Source organism: Botryllus schlosseri, chromosome 2 (assembly GCF_051294905.1).
Source record: "Botryllus schlosseri isolate E-star chromosome 2, Bs_hap1, whole genome shotgun sequence".
In the NCBI taxonomy this organism is placed as follows: Eukaryota; Metazoa; Chordata; class Ascidiacea; order Stolidobranchia; family Styelidae; genus Botryllus; species Botryllus schlosseri.
In genome coordinates, this window is record NC_137237.1 from 29,904,541 (window position 1) to 29,920,400 (window position 15,860).

Here is a 15,860-nt window from a genome sequence, read left to right on the forward strand (position 1 = left end):
TATAGAACTGCGTTAGTTTTAAAGTTGTTCCATCATGAAATGTGTGATGAAATTTGGTATGCAGCATAATCACAATGCCCTGGAGCTCATTTAGATACGTTTTTTTAATTTAGTTATACATTCTAGTTGTTTTGATGTTAGGAGAAAATCATTCGATAACTCGATACAGCTACTTTAACACGCGTTGATGTAACTTTCCTCATTTGTATGCATGCATAGCCTACGCGAAATTGGTTAGCGAATTTTTCGATTAGTTTATATTCCGTCTTTTATTTAAAACTGAAACTGTTAAGTATTACTTAAAGTGTTATAAAATGTGAAAAAGTGTACAAGTAGAATTATTATTATGTCATGAACAAGTAGTTTACAAATTCATACGATTTCTCTTGTTGCGTTCCGGGATATAATGTAATTTTTCGCTCTTTTTATTTTTTATTTTTTCAATAAAATTAGTATTCATTTTACAAAAAACGTCGTGTAAAGATAAAGTACTTGCAAAATTTGACATGGTGCATTGTCATAATGTCTTACAACTGCGTACCGAGTTTCAAGGTAGGGAGTCGAATATTAACATGGTAATTCCGTTAATAAAATTGACTATGTTTAGGTACGTGCTACGCTACGGAAAAACAGATTTAGCCAAAAGTCTGTATAGAACTGCGTTGGTTTTGAAGGTGTTACATCATGAAATGTCTGACGAAATTTGGTATGGTGCATTGTTATTATGTCCTACAACTGCGTACCAACGTTCAAGGTGAGAATTTAATGTTTAGCATGCTAATTCTGTTATTAAAATTGACTATGTATGGGTATATGCTATGTTCACGAAAAACAGATATGCGTAAAAGTCGGTATTCGACTGCGATAGTTTCAAAGGTGTTCCATCATTAGATGTGTGATGAAATTTAGCTTGGTGCATAGCCATAATGCCCTACAACTACGTATCAAGTTTAGAGTTGGGATTCAATGCATGGTAATTCCGTTATTAAAGTTGGCTATGTATGGGTACGTGCTATACGCTCCCGCAAAACAGATGTACGCAAAAAGTTGATGTAGAATCGCGTTAGTTTTAAAGTTGTTCCATCATGAAATGTCTGATGGGATTTGGTATGGTGCATTTTTATAATGTCCTATAACCGCGTACCAACTTTCAAGATGGGAATTCAATGTTTAACACGGTAATTCTGCTATTAAAATTGACTATGTATAGGTATATGCTAAGTTCACGCAAACAGATACGCGTAAAAGTCGGTATTCGACTGCGTTAGTTTTAAAGGTGTTCCATCATTAGATGTGTGATGAAATTTAGCATGGTGCATTGCCATAATGTCCTACATCTACGTATCAAGTTTAGAGTTGGGATTCAATGTTAAGCATGGTAATTCAGTTATTAAAGTTGACTATGTATAGGTACGTGCTATACGCTCCCGCAAAAACAGATGCACGCAAAAACCGAATTTTTCGATTAGTTTATATTCCGTATTTTATTTAAAACTAAAACTGTTAAGTACTACTTAAGGTGTTATAAAATGTGAAAAAGTGCAAATAGCGGAGACGTTTGGAGACTGCGTTTAGGACAGTTCGATGTCGCTCGAATATTTCATCCAAAATTGAGAGTATCTGGAAAACTTTTGGATATGTGAGGTCACAAACATAATAGAGAAGATCCAGCACCATCTCAAATGGTGTCGCTTCATTGTGAGACGATCCCTTTATGCGGAAGCCATTCGCCACGATCCATGACTGCAGGTCGCCATTTTCATGGTGCGCTAGTATGAGATGTCGAGGACTCAGCTTTGTGGCCGTTAATTGGACTGAATAGGCCTGGAATTGAAAGAAATATGTTAAGTAAAATTATATTGCCAATAATCCATGTGCGAATTGAAAGCACAATATTTGGCAATGAAAAATAGCAAATTTGCTCTCTCAAGCATTGGCCATCGTTTTGTTTTTGAAAGATGTCGCAATGTGGGTATAATATTTTCTAAAACTCAAACTAGGACGAAATCATGAATGTGTGGGACTTATGATAAACATATATTGTGCGCATACAAATTTGTTACAAGAACTATGATATTACTGTATTTGCACGAATTACAAATGCGCTATCGTAAATTAGTATATGCTACACAATTTCGCGGTCCAGAATGACTTATGGCCATGAAAAAATAGCGAAAAATTTGAATCCAAAAAATCCTAATCCCCATAAGACGTACTGGGTGTGGGGTTCGAACCCACGTGAACACCTGTTCATTGAAGCTTAAGTTCAACGCCTTAACCACTCGACCAACCCAGTTCCATTGTAACGATTTTTCGAATCGTGGGTATAAATAATTTTTAAAAAACCCAAATATGCCGCATCCAAACTTCGTACATTTTTTAGATTAGTTTTTTCGTTTCTATATGCTTTAAAAGACTCATTCAGACCTCGAACCTACGTGAACACTTGTTCATTTGAACTTAAGTCCAACGCCAAAAGCTCTACTTTACAAAATTTTCGGAGTACCGACTTTTTTTGGGTAAATTCTGTGATGCGCTTAATTACTAACTATGAAAGCAAGCAGTGTTTGGGGTATTTGATCAACATGGAAATTCGTCCACTTTGCTTTTAGGTTATGCTGAAAACATGAGTTACTTAACAACATTTCGACTCATAGGTGTGGATAATTTAAAGTACATAGTATTAAAGTCATTAATGCATCGGTCGCATGGAAATTCGTCCACTTTGCTTTTAGGTTATGCTGAAAACATGAGTTACTTAACAACATTTCGACTCATAGGTGTGGATAATTTAAAGTACATAGTATTAAAGTCATTAATGCATCGGTCGCAAATAAATCATCAGTTGCACTGCAAGTTGAACATAAGTCGTACGGATGGCACTAAAAATAACTGTGTATCGTTTTGCACGCACACATACTGCGGTGTTGCGATATAGTCCTGATACGATTGTCCAAGTTCTGAAAGCTGGAAAAGATACTCTCATATTATTTGATTGCGATTTCAATCCCACAGAATCTCAAGTTATTCGTACTCAATGGAATGGTACCTCTATCATAGATGTAGAGGGAAAAGAGATCTTCCGATTTGTTGGTATCGTTAATATTCAACGCAAATCGGGCTTCATGATTGTGCGGGGGATCCCATTGTTGAATTTGAATTGATCAGCGTGTCGCTGTACATGATGCACTATATCGAAAGCATTAATGCTAGTTGAATATTGTCGAATGGTTGTCTGTAATGTTAGTTGCATACAAGAGTCTCGGTGATCTAAGCTCAAGATTTACGTACGCATGGTTGATTTGTTTCCATAGCCCCGACATTGGGGATCACTTGTATGGGTCTAAAGAAAATAAGTCGTAAAATGTGTAAACTGTAGAAAGCGTAACTGCGAAGTTTAGATTAATGAAAAATATAGTGATTGAAAATAGATCACCGGATTATAGTTTACAGAAAACTCCACAATTCTATGTGACGTCCTTACATGCTAACAACCTTCGAACTATTCGCCGCCTCATAAACACTTGAGTAGGCCTACATTTAATGCGTGTGGAGAAAACCTAGCTAAATTTTCATATGCATTTAGTTTCCAGCTCTGAAAGCAAGCTTGGTCCATGATCAATAGCAACTTTTGCGTAAACTCCGCTCTATTTCACTTCATACCTACACAAGTCTATTCGAATAATTCGATGTATAATTGAACTTTACTCTGCATGATCATTAGGGCTTCTATTTTTTGTTGCAGGGCAACTTTGTTGTAGCCGAAAGTGGTATTATCTAGCAACAAGGTTTAAATGACTCGCCTCCGGCGTTTATTGACCGTATTAGCCGTATTCTCGTCATGCAAAAATTATGCATGTATTAGTACGAAGCTCAGATGCAGCAAAGTGTGTGAGACTGCCTGTGCGTTGTTGTTCCTAATCCCGACCTTCCGCTCGTATCGTATATACTACAAGCCAGTGATCGCTACATCAACAAGAATCGAGCGAAAGCGCTGTTTCACGCCGTCTTGCATCGGTCACGATTAGTTTTACTTTTCAACTAACTTGTTGTCTGTCGTTATATTCATTAGACTCGCTTTCATGCGGCTAATTTGTCCCTATCATTATAACGTCGGTGATCGCGTACCTGCGGCAAAGGTGTTCGTTTAATTATAGCAACGAGAACCGGCTCCCTGCGGCTATTCCGTTGGCATTTTAGTGGCGAGTTAAATACCCTTATACTCGACATGCAAACATTATACAGGTAGCGGTTATACTGCGAGCTGATGAATTCGTCATCTATTCGCCTAGCGTAGTTGTTCATAATCCCGACCTTCCGCTCGTATCGTATATACTACAAGCCAGTGATCGCTACATCAAACAAAACGGTCAGATCGAACGCAAGAACTCGGATCGCAGTGTCGGACGCCAGCAAAGCGGTGTACCTCGAAACATCAACCGATCTGGAGGATTTCAGCTAGTGAATCGACGCAATAACGATCAACGATATCATTGATATGCTCTTTTTTCGAAATAAAATGAACTCGTACACTAAACAATGCTATTTCAAGGAGACTGAGTAAAGTGCCAATGTAAGTTTTGAGCGCGCGGGAATGTTTTTATGCCTATACAACTAAACGAATACCCATCGGCCTGCTTACTACATTTTAAAGATTCTCTTCACTATTGTGTATACAAGAATATACTTCTCTTAGTAAGCAATTTCTCGTGAATTCCGAAGCACATTGACGCGTGTTAACTTCTATATTAGGTGATAGTATCATTTTCATGTCTGATAATGTTACTTGTCAAGGTGATACAATCGTAAGCTCAAACTACTTTAAAATTTAAAGTCTTACCAAATTTTATCTAAAACTGTCGAGTACCGATAAAGTACTCTAAAACCTAGTCACTTTTTACGTGGAGGGAGAACATAGCGAAGTACTTGTACATGTTGCAGTAGGCCTACTCAAGTATAGGTTTGGCCTGCTTGCGCTATACTTAATGAAGTGATTACCTATTTACACTGCATCTACTTCGATTTCAGAGTTTTTCGCTTTTTCCAGCAAACTTTACCTTCAATACTTACTTTTCAACTAACTGGGAAATCATTACTTCTTGTACTTTAGTAGGACTTTACTGCTACAATGTACTTTTTTCAGTGGACCAGCGGTCTTGGTGAGTGTTGTCAGTTTCATCTATATCCTACGAAAAGCTACTTGAGTACTTCACGGGTTCGTATCATCGCAAATAATATATTCTAAACATGTTTAGATAGCGAGGAGTTGTAATTATAGGTGAAAGGGATAAATTTTATCTAAAACTGAAACTGTAAAGTACCGATAAAGTGGTCTAGAGTATTTTTTATGTTTATTCAACTCAACGAATATCTTCATTTGGCCTGCTTACTACATTTTAAAGATTTTCTACGCTAGAAAAATCGCTGTAACATGATAAGTATATTATAATTAATCTTATCAGCGCGGCATAGTACATTCGAGTAAATTCATTAAATTAGCTTATGTTTATGAAATTATTTGGTTTCTGAATTCTATCTAAACTGAAACCGACGAGTATCGGTAAAAGCACTTATTACGTGCAGGGAGGCGATAGCGAAGTACTCGTGCATTTTGTACTACTCAAGTATAGGTTTTATCTGCTTGCGCTAAACTTAATCAAGTGATTAACTATTTACACTGCATCTACTTCTATTTCAGAGTATTCGGTTTTCAGCTAAACTATACCTGCAATACTTTTTAACTCACTCAGAAATCATCACGTCTTGAACTTTACTAGAAATTTACTGCTACTAAATGTTGAAACGTACTGTTTTCAGCGGTCTTGATGAGTGGTGCTAGTTTCATCTATATCCTACGACGCATTTTCGCGCTGCAGAATGACTTATCGCAATAAAAATAACAAAAATACTTCGAGAATTTGCGAACTCTCACTGCGCAATATTTGAGTTTACGAAGTAACCTTCAAAGTGAGCCTACATCTTGGATGTTATCCAAAACCACATACAATTTCGCTTCGAATGAGGTATCCTTTAAAATAAGGTAGAAGTAGTCATTTCCGAGTAAGTAAAACGTTAGTACTCTAGGTATATTACTGTTTAATACTCTAGCTATCATGAAGTTGATGTACTCCAATATCATAAGGACTTGAGACTATGTGCTGCATCTAGGCAAAAAAAAAAAACCTACTTGGGTATTCTCAAGAAGTATGAGTGCTCAAGTATAAGTTTTCAAACCATTACCTTGACAAAATTTTCAGAATAGCAACTTTTGCGTAAAGTCTGTCTTGCATTTAGTTGCCGTTGCAATTTAGCGACCTTAGGTCGTGAGTAAAGCTAGAATTCATAGACTAACATCCATCTCAAATCCGAAGTGCATACCCGCGCGGAGTAATTATAACCAAATTTAGTCAAATTTGACCTGCAATGTATTCTGGGTAACCCTAACAATTTCCTTACGTAGCTGTAGAAATTTGAAAAATTAAGTTACAAACGCGGTATCGTAAATTAGTATATATTACTAAAATACAAACTCGTACGAAATCATGAATTTTTCAACTGCGTGCCTTTTCTCGCATGTGTGGCTTATCCCTTGAAAAGAATGTGAATCCAAAGTGCATGTACGGATGGTAAGCAGCGTGAAATTAGACCCAACTGAAAATATCTTGAGGACATGCTACTACAAATATGATGTTTATGCTACTTATACTTGACAATCTTCATTTAAACCAACTCATGAATACTTACATTTTGCTTACTTGAGAATCACGACTTCCACTTGCAGTCGAGTATAAATTTATGGATGCGTCTTCTACTTGAGTATCTATGAGTTTTCGTTTAGGAAAAACTAAAGCTAGTAGCCTCTATCTAACTTTATCAGCTGTTGGGGTATTAGCGAGAATCCAATATAAACATGACGCTTTGGAACGTCGCTATGGTTGGTGTTATCGCGAATTAGCTATTCTCAATGAGGTTCTAATTGGCTACGTAAGGTTAACGAAAGGTTGAGTTGTCTTCGCGGAGCTATATTATCCTTGATAGGTGGTAAGAGTATTCTGATTTAATGTTGGTAGAGTTTTTTGTTTATCTGTTTAGTTTTTTCGACATCGTAAGAATGATTGATCTCTATTTAGGTGAAATCTTAGTGCTCGCAAAGAATTAGACATACATTTATTGGGAGGGTTCTGGAAATAGTTGCGGATTGCCTCGAGGATGGTTAGAAAAAAATATATTCAGAATATATATTATGGTGAATGTTTTTCGTTATGTATCGTATCGTATCAGAGAAATGCCTCAGCAGGTGAAAAGACGATTAACTGTACAGAATATGGTGGAGCTTCTATTAAGACATGAAGATGAGAATCTAACTGATCCGAATACCTGGCGAAATATATTATCTGACTATCGTTCGTATTCAAATTCACTCTCGAAGAAGCGTAAAGAAGATGATATCAAATTTCTCAAGCGATTTCTTGCGCGTTATGAGATTCAAATTCTCATGGGAATGGCGGTGTTTCATGGAATATCAACAAGTCTTGTAGATGAAACTGATATAGTTTCTGTCTACTATCGATCTGAGCTCACCAGAGAAGAGTGGAGCGTAATGCTGAACTCATTTCATTCGAAAAATTGTTTGAGATGGGAGGGTATTTTATGTAGGAAGCTACTGATGTATAAGAGTTGCTGCTCGTTCTTCTTCGAGGCCGTTGAATATAATGGTTTCGTTGAGCGATTACCAATTTTCCAGATTCGTGGCTACTGTAGATCTATTGGGTGTCATGTGAAATTTCACTTAATTTCACCATATAACAGCAAGCGAAATGTCCTCATAAAAGTGAATGAAACTATGATTGATTGTGAACGAATTTATCCGGAAATTAAACGTGAAACTGAATGAATTCGACGTTAAGGGTAATATGCAAATTGTACCAATTTCGTTTCCCAAAATTAGCGCCGAGAGTAGATGAATTTAATGTTTACTCTACGCAAATGGTAATGATTCGTATAATTAATGATGTATTATCACATATTACGAATATAAAAATCATTCTGGAAATGTGTTTATTGCTCTGAACAGGTGATTGGTGATATATTTCGAGCGATAGGGCTATGCGAGAGTTATTTAGCGAGATGAAAGTGATTGCAAATTCTACTCAGTAACTATTTTAGTTAGAAATCGAGAACACAGGGTTATCGACTTTTACGTATATCTGTTTTGCGTGAACATAGCATATACCTATACATAGTCAATTTCAATAGCAGAATTAGCGTGTTAAACATTGAATTCCCACCTTTAAAGTTGGTACGCGGTTATAGGACATTATAAAATGCACCATACCAAATCCCATCACACATTTCATGATGGAACAACTTTAAAACTAACGCGGCTCTACATCGGCTTTTTGCGTACATCTGTTTGTGGGAGCGTATAGCACGTACCCATACATAGCCGACTTTAATAACGGAATTACCATGCTTAACATTGAATACCAACTCTAAACTTGATACGTAGTTGTAGAGCCTTATGACAATGCACCATGCTAAATTTCATCACACACATCTAATGATGGAACACCTTTGAAACTATCGCAGTCGAATACCGACTTTTAGGCATATCTGATTTTCGTGAACATAGCATATACCCATACATAGTCAATTTCAATAACAGAATTAGCATGCTAAACATTAAATTCTCACCTTGAACGTTAGTACACAGTTGTAGGACAAGATGATATTCCTGTACTTGCACTTCGAAATGATTTACTGACTGTTGGCCCCTCGCCAAAATTTCGGGCTTTAGGAGTCAAATTGTCTTTCTTATGGTAAATTAACGTAGGGAGAATTAATCAGAAAATTTTGTAGGGTATAGACCTACTCTATACTGTAGGCATTGATACATTTAACGCATGAGCCGTCGAGTTCGTACATGATAAAATTCCTGGTCAAGGAATATGCTTCGGATATAATTTCATCCTTTTCTTCAGTGATCGAAGGTGCTGATACTCGTGATAATTCCATGGTTTGAGGAGAATAGCGAGTCAAAGCTTATTTCGAGATCTAAGCTACTTTGAAAATGAGGATCCTAGGATTTGCTTAATTTTCATCTATATCGTTCAATGCGTTTTCGCGTTCCAGAATGACTTATGTCAATGAAAAATAGCAAAAATGATCTCTCGACCATTGATCATGGTTTTGTTTTTAAAAGATGCCGCGATGTCGGTATAATATTTTATAAAACTCAAACTAGGACGAAATCATGAATGTGTAGGACTTATGATTAAGATATATTGTGCGCAGACAACTTTCTTACAAGAACTATGATATTCCTGTACTTGCACGAATTACAAATGCGGTATTGTAAATTAGTATATAGCCTACTACACAAAATCCGGAGTCTAAAAGTTTTTATTACAGTTGAGAAAAAGTACTCGATACGCTATATTTGAATCTAAAAATGTTAATCCCCGTAAAACGTACTGGCTGTGGGGTTCGAAGCCACGTGAACACCTGTTCATTGAAACTCAAGTCCAATGCCTTTACCGCTCGCTCAACCCAGTTCCATTGTAACGATATCTGAGAAATCTATTAAATTAGGGTAGAAATAACTATTTCCAAGTAACTTTCACGAAGTCTCGATACGCTATATTTAATCTAAAAATATTAATCCTCATAAAACGTACTAGGTGTGTGCTTCGAAGCCTAGAATAATAAGCGGATCGTGATTGAAAATAGAAGAAGGATCACCGGATTAACGTTTATGGAATACTCCGCAATGTAAAATTAGTATATACTGCACAAAATCCAGAGTGTAAGAGTCTTCAGTGCATCGGAATAGTGTAGTTTTCTATCTACTTTATAAAATTTATACGCTTTTTCTTGCTACGTTCCGGGATAAAATGTAATTTTTCGTGCTTTTTGTTTATTTTTAATAAAATTAGTATCCATTATACAAAAACGACGTGTAAAGGTAAAGTACGAATACAAGTACAAGTTGATAGCCTACTTGGTATAGTTTGTTAAACACCATTCGAGAGTAGAAATGCATCACGATATCGCGAAAACTGTTACGTTATAATTTTGCAGCTAGCGGACAGTTGACGAGGCACAATTATAGGTCTAATATTATAGAATTTGACAAATATTGACCTGAGATCATAGCATTGGAGCGGTACAGCCTAATCCGGGTTTTAGCCATACTCCTGATAACTAGGCTATTAATCATGTCATCACCAAAGTCAAATTAAATCAGCGTTAGATTTAGCTTCGACTATTGGAACAGATCAATGACAACTTGAATATAATGACTAATGTGCCATATAGCAATAGAAATGTCAAATCGCCGACGGATCCATTGGTGTTACAGCTGTGGGGCGTAGGCTGCCACTACGTTACTCGACGAATTTAATTGGCGACAATATCATGGATAATGAGACCCAAGATCACATAGGATGTAACTAACTATACATCAAGATACATAATACCAATTTTCGCCATACCGACCTAGCTCGAAATCAAAACACGCAACGCAAGCTACAACCTCGTTTTCTGATGTAAATATCTAGCAGGCGTACGGGGTCAATCTTGACTTCATATGTTTACTTATCATAAAAGCCAAATCCGTGCGATTGCGGTGTTGCCTACACCTGTATAACTTGTTAATGGGGTAATATCGGTAGCAGGTATATTAACCCGTTTTGCACTCTGCTCATCAACCTACTTGAGTACATAATTTTAACTTTTTTCATTAACGCAAATCTGCGCGAATAGCTGCATAAATCGCGAAAAGGTGCAACTCTAATTTTTAGGCTTTATTGCAAATACCGATGCTGAAATTGTACTTATGTCACATAGAACTCGGACACTATCGGTGAAATTCACATAAAATCATGCGTAGTTGATCGCGCGAAATGTATGTATAATTTTAATATATAACAATAAAACCGCGAGTGTAAAATTGCTGTTCAATGGCTTTATCACGTTCTTACCAAGTACCTTAATAAGGATAGACAGCTCCAAGCAGTAATTGTTAGGTCATCATCACTAGCTTTCACCTCTTTACTCTTTTCAGCTGCAATCGTAACTTCGATCAATTCTGCAATGAAGTAAATAGTAGTTTAAGGTAATGTTTGTATAACCTTTACGAGTGCCATTGTCACACTCGAAAGAGATATTACCGTCTTTAAATCATCAGTTGCACTGCAAGTTGAACATAAGTCTTACGGATGGCGCTAAAAATAACTGTGTATCGTTTTGTACGCGCACATACTGCGGTGTTGCGATATAGTCCTGACACGATTGTCCAAGTTCTGAAAGCTGGAAAAGATACTCTCATATTATTTGATTGCGATTTCGATCCCACAGAATCTCAAGTTATTCGTGGTCAATGGAATGGTACCTCTATTATAGATGTAGAGGGAAAAGAGATCTTCCGATTTGTAGGTATCGTTAATATTCAGCGCAAATCGGGCTTCATAATTGTGCGGGGGATCCCATTGTTGAATTTGAATTGATCGGCGTGTCGCTGTACATGATGCACTATATCGAAAACATTATTGTTGGTTGAATATTGTCGAATGATTGTCTATAATGTTAGTTGCATACAAGAATCTCGGAGATCTAAGCTCAAGATTTACGTACTCATGCTTGATTTGTTCCCATAGCCTCGACCTTGGGAATCGCTTGTATGCATCCAAAGAAAATAAGTCGTGAAATGCGGAAACTGTAGAAACCATTAGGAATCGCGTACCTGCCGCGAAAAGTTTGTTTAATTGTAACGCCGAGAATTGTGCGCCTACGGCTAGTCCGCTGGCGTTTAGCGCTGATTAAATTATCCTTATACTCGACATGCAAAGTAAATTTGCAGGTATTGGAATGAATTCAGTTGTAGTGTGCGTTCATATTAGGTCATGAAATGCGGAGACCTCGGCAATCGAAACCGCGATCTGTCTGCGCTCAAAATCGCATTTTATATGAATTAATTAATTAGTGATGATGTGTAGAATTTTGATATATCATCATAGAACCCCGCGCCTAGTTCAACGTTGATGAGTGTTATCTGTGAATATCTGACAACTATAGTATTCTATTGACATCATAGTTTTCGAAATTTATGTGTAATCTGAATGTTATTTATATCCAAAAAAGTAAGTTATTATATTAATATTTTCAAGTCGCAGCGCTTAAAATCGCATTTTATATTAATTAATTAGTGATGATACATTTCAAGTTATTCAATACATATTGCTAAATATACATAGAAAAACCGGTATTGAAATTCACAAAACAATGAAATTTGCTCATAAATACACACGATGTGGCACTGGCAGGTGACTTGGCAATGGGCATCCTGTAGGCGTGACAATGGGTGTCATATAGGCGTGGCAATTAAGGCGACAATGTAGGCGTGGCAATTAAGGCGACGTGGCCTTCTGGGATTGGCGGGGCACAAACGATACCCATAACACTACTAACATCCACATCCGTATTTCCGGGACCGTGGCGTATTCGTCGCATCGAATTCTCCATCCATTTTAGCAGTGGCATGTCTCCAGGGTCCATCATAAGCTGAAGCATTTCTTTTTCTGATTGGATTTTAGCAGACACATTGAGCAATGGGGCCGAAACACCAGAATACTCGCGTGGCTGTTGCTGCTGTTGTCGCCTAGTCCTTCCCCAATACTCTTTTGGAGTGGAGGTAGCGCGAGGTGTATTAGGAGAACGAGAGATATCGGAAAGTTCCTCATCGAGAGATTCTTCCGCGGAATCCTGAGAGCTCGCACCGCCCCGTAGGGACCTTATATTATCTCTTATTTCATTGGAAATACGTTTTAGTTGAGTATTGAAATCGACTTCGCTGTCTTCTGCATCAGATTGTTCCTCGCCTGGACTATGAAAGGTTACCCGTCGGGAAGCGCCGTCCGCATTTATACGGGATTCTGTTTCCGAATTGCGGCGTTCCTGCCAACCTTGATATCCCCTATATTTACTCAAGGAACTTTTTGCAGGTTCCGTCCTTGTTCCCACCGTTGCTGGGTTTCCATCTTTTTGTTTGGCGCGTGCACCACTGCCCACATGGAAGCATGGCGTCGTCCCTATTAGAGAGTCTGACAACGAGGTCGAATCAGAACGTGGTAGCTTAGGATAGACGGCCGTTACAGTATGACAATCTAGACCCTTGCGAACCGTCATCGTTGGTCCTTGTTGTATGTTACCAGACGGCTGCTCAGTGAGAGGAACGTAAGCCGGAGGGTCATATTCTGGTGCAGTTGGAGCTACTGTCAAAACGGGAGATTGGATGCTATCTCGTGTAGCCTGTGCATGCGACTTTCCGAGCTCAAATTCTGACGTAAGGATGTCATTCAGCACGTCGGTGGAGACCTTCCCGCTAACTTTTGTTGTGGCATCACAAACAGCTTTGAGGTCCGCTTGAGCTTTTCGAACCTCTTTCTTTGCCTTTTCTAAACCTTTCATGGTTTCCGGTAGAGCTGTCCTTACTTCTTTCAATAGCTCTGTTTGTTCAGCCACATCCTTAGCAAGTTGTCTTTCTTGTCGCCGAACATCTTCATGGCGTTTTTGTGTCGCTTTAAGCAAGGTAATCCCTTGTTTGAGTTCGTCTGTCGCTTCTGACGACTTTTTCCTTTTGAATGCTTTCAACATCCTTCGCATAGCCCTTCCTATTGACTGGAGGAAGTACTGTTGACGGAAGGTAGTAAATCAGGTGAAGATATGTTGAAATAGACTATAGATCCTAGCGGCGTATTTGTGGGTTGGACGTAAGCAGTAGATTCGCTGCTATTGGATCCCAAAAATAAGTTCAACAAATTAGAAAATGCTCCAGGCGACACGTGCAGATAATCTGCTGCCAATATAATCAGAAGAGATACAGACGATGAAAGCAAGGATACGACAAGTACAAGTTTTACGATGGTCGTCTTAGAAAGCATCGATTGGTCAACGTCTGAACACCGGAAGTTTCCCCGTACTGGCCACCAATTTATTTTTTATAGTGCAGCTCCACAACGATTGTTATTCGAGTAGTCCACACTTGTTCGGGATACTTCGTAGGACAAAGTTGACACTCTTTGCTCTCTTGTAGTACAGACGACCTTCGTAGATCCGTATATGTTGACTTGAGATTTTCCACAGTCGGAAATGTTGATTGAAGTATTCCGTGGTTGTAGTTTTGTCTTGTTTCCAAACAGCCAATGACCATTAGGTCCAAAATTCTAATCTAACCTTAATACGTGTACTCTAAAACTCTTAATACAACCAAATACTCCAATCAGTTAATCGTGCAGACGGAAATGAGGTAACTCTATGCAAAGCTTGGTTAAATTGGCATACACATCATTCATCAATTGTAACACAAGGCATGGTTTAACCTATACATCATCATACACGATTAATAAACATTTTCAATACTCCAAGGTTTGTTTACGCATATAATTCATGCGACGGCCTGTCCTGCCGAAAAGCAGCTCCAAGGTTGATTTACACATATAATACATGTGACGGCTTTTCCTGCCGAAAATTTCATTCATTACATATCGTTTCACAATACTTCATTACAATAGTCATGTAAGAAATAATATCATTTCTAACTGTTATACTAAAATAGCCAGAGAGAGAACGTCAAATAGTTTAGACACTCTTACGTTAGGTCCTAGTATGATGTCGAGCGGTGCGGACGCTTTTTCGACGCCAAGGAATATCTAGGCTATTTCAGTACAAGGGTATTTAAGATTTTTAATACAATTTAAAGCATTACAATTTTAGAATTCATTCACAATATTTCTCATAATAATTAAACACAAGGTAATTGACATTAAGGACGTCACATCTTCAGTACAATTATCGTTACTATAAGCCTATTAATCGGCCCGTGTGATACTATCCCTAACAAGGTGTTGCTTATTCGAACACTGTCAATATCCCTATGATTTATTTCATTGAAATATCGTAAATGGGTCGCATCAGGATTTTATATTTTATAATGTTTAGCATTATTTTTATCAATAACGGTTCGCACCCGAAAGTCTAGGATTTTGTTTCCGTTAAACTAGGGGGTGATAAGGTCCCTAGGGTCCTGCTTATATAGCGTAGCAGTGTATAACGCATTATATACATACTGTAGGGATGACGAGGCCCCACAATATTAAACATCATTTGCAGTCAACAAAGTATCAATAATCAGTACCAACTGTAAACATTTCTAAATACAGTTTGACCAAACCATACACGTGACGGAATCAATTCAATGTGCGACAAAATATAATAAAACTACTCTACGCAAGACGCAATAGAGATTTTAACCATTCTATATCCCGTAGGCTAGTTATAACGGGTTATAAGTGAAATTCAAAAATAAGCAACATACGGGGCTCTGGGGGCTTCCGCTCTTTCTTTTAGCCACGTCGCAGTTACAAGATTACTTAGAGGGTGCATGCGGGCTATGTGTTGGAACCACAAAATTTTTGCTTGTTCATAATTGCCATGAGTTTCAGTTATAAGTCGTTTATGTTCTTGGACTGCTTCAAACTTCCTTGTTTTTATTTCTTCTTTTGTGAGATCATGACCAAATCGATCAACATAGATGCTTACTCCATGCACCACAGCATTTATTTCAGTAGAGGCCCATTTTTCCCAACGCAATGCCGGTTCGACCTTTTCGTATCGTTCCTTGAACATCCAGATATAGAAGTTCACATCAACTTGGGCAATATTGAGTTCCATTTGCGACACTCCTGGATTAATTAGGGATTGTCCAAGAATTATTTTAGCTCCTTATACAAAAGGGTGCATCATTAAACGATCCAATACATGAAGAAAGAATTATAATCATGGGGTTTCATTGATTCTAACAA

At 37.8% G+C, this 15,860-nt stretch overlaps 1 protein-coding gene and 1 non-coding gene across 3 annotated transcripts in view; both read right to left on the reverse strand.

Annotated features, from left to right (window-relative positions):
- Positions 1–14,275, reverse strand: part of LOC145457620 (putative ATP-dependent RNA helicase DDX17) — a 169,169-nt gene extending 154,894 nt beyond the window's left edge. The window contains exon 1 of one of the 2 annotated variants that reach the window (XM_080335845.1): positions 14,256–14,275. The gene's annotated coding sequence lies outside the window, so the exon portion shown is untranslated. Of the gene's footprint in view, positions 1–14,254 lie in introns of both variants that reach the window. The other variant, XM_080335851.1, reaches the window with a different exon arrangement.
- On the reverse strand, positions 2,214–2,296 carry Trnal-uaa (transfer RNA leucine (anticodon UAA)). Its single transcript has one exon. It is a non-coding gene; the product is annotated as a tRNA-Leu (tRNA).
- Positions 14,276–15,860: the final 1,585 nt, after the last annotated feature.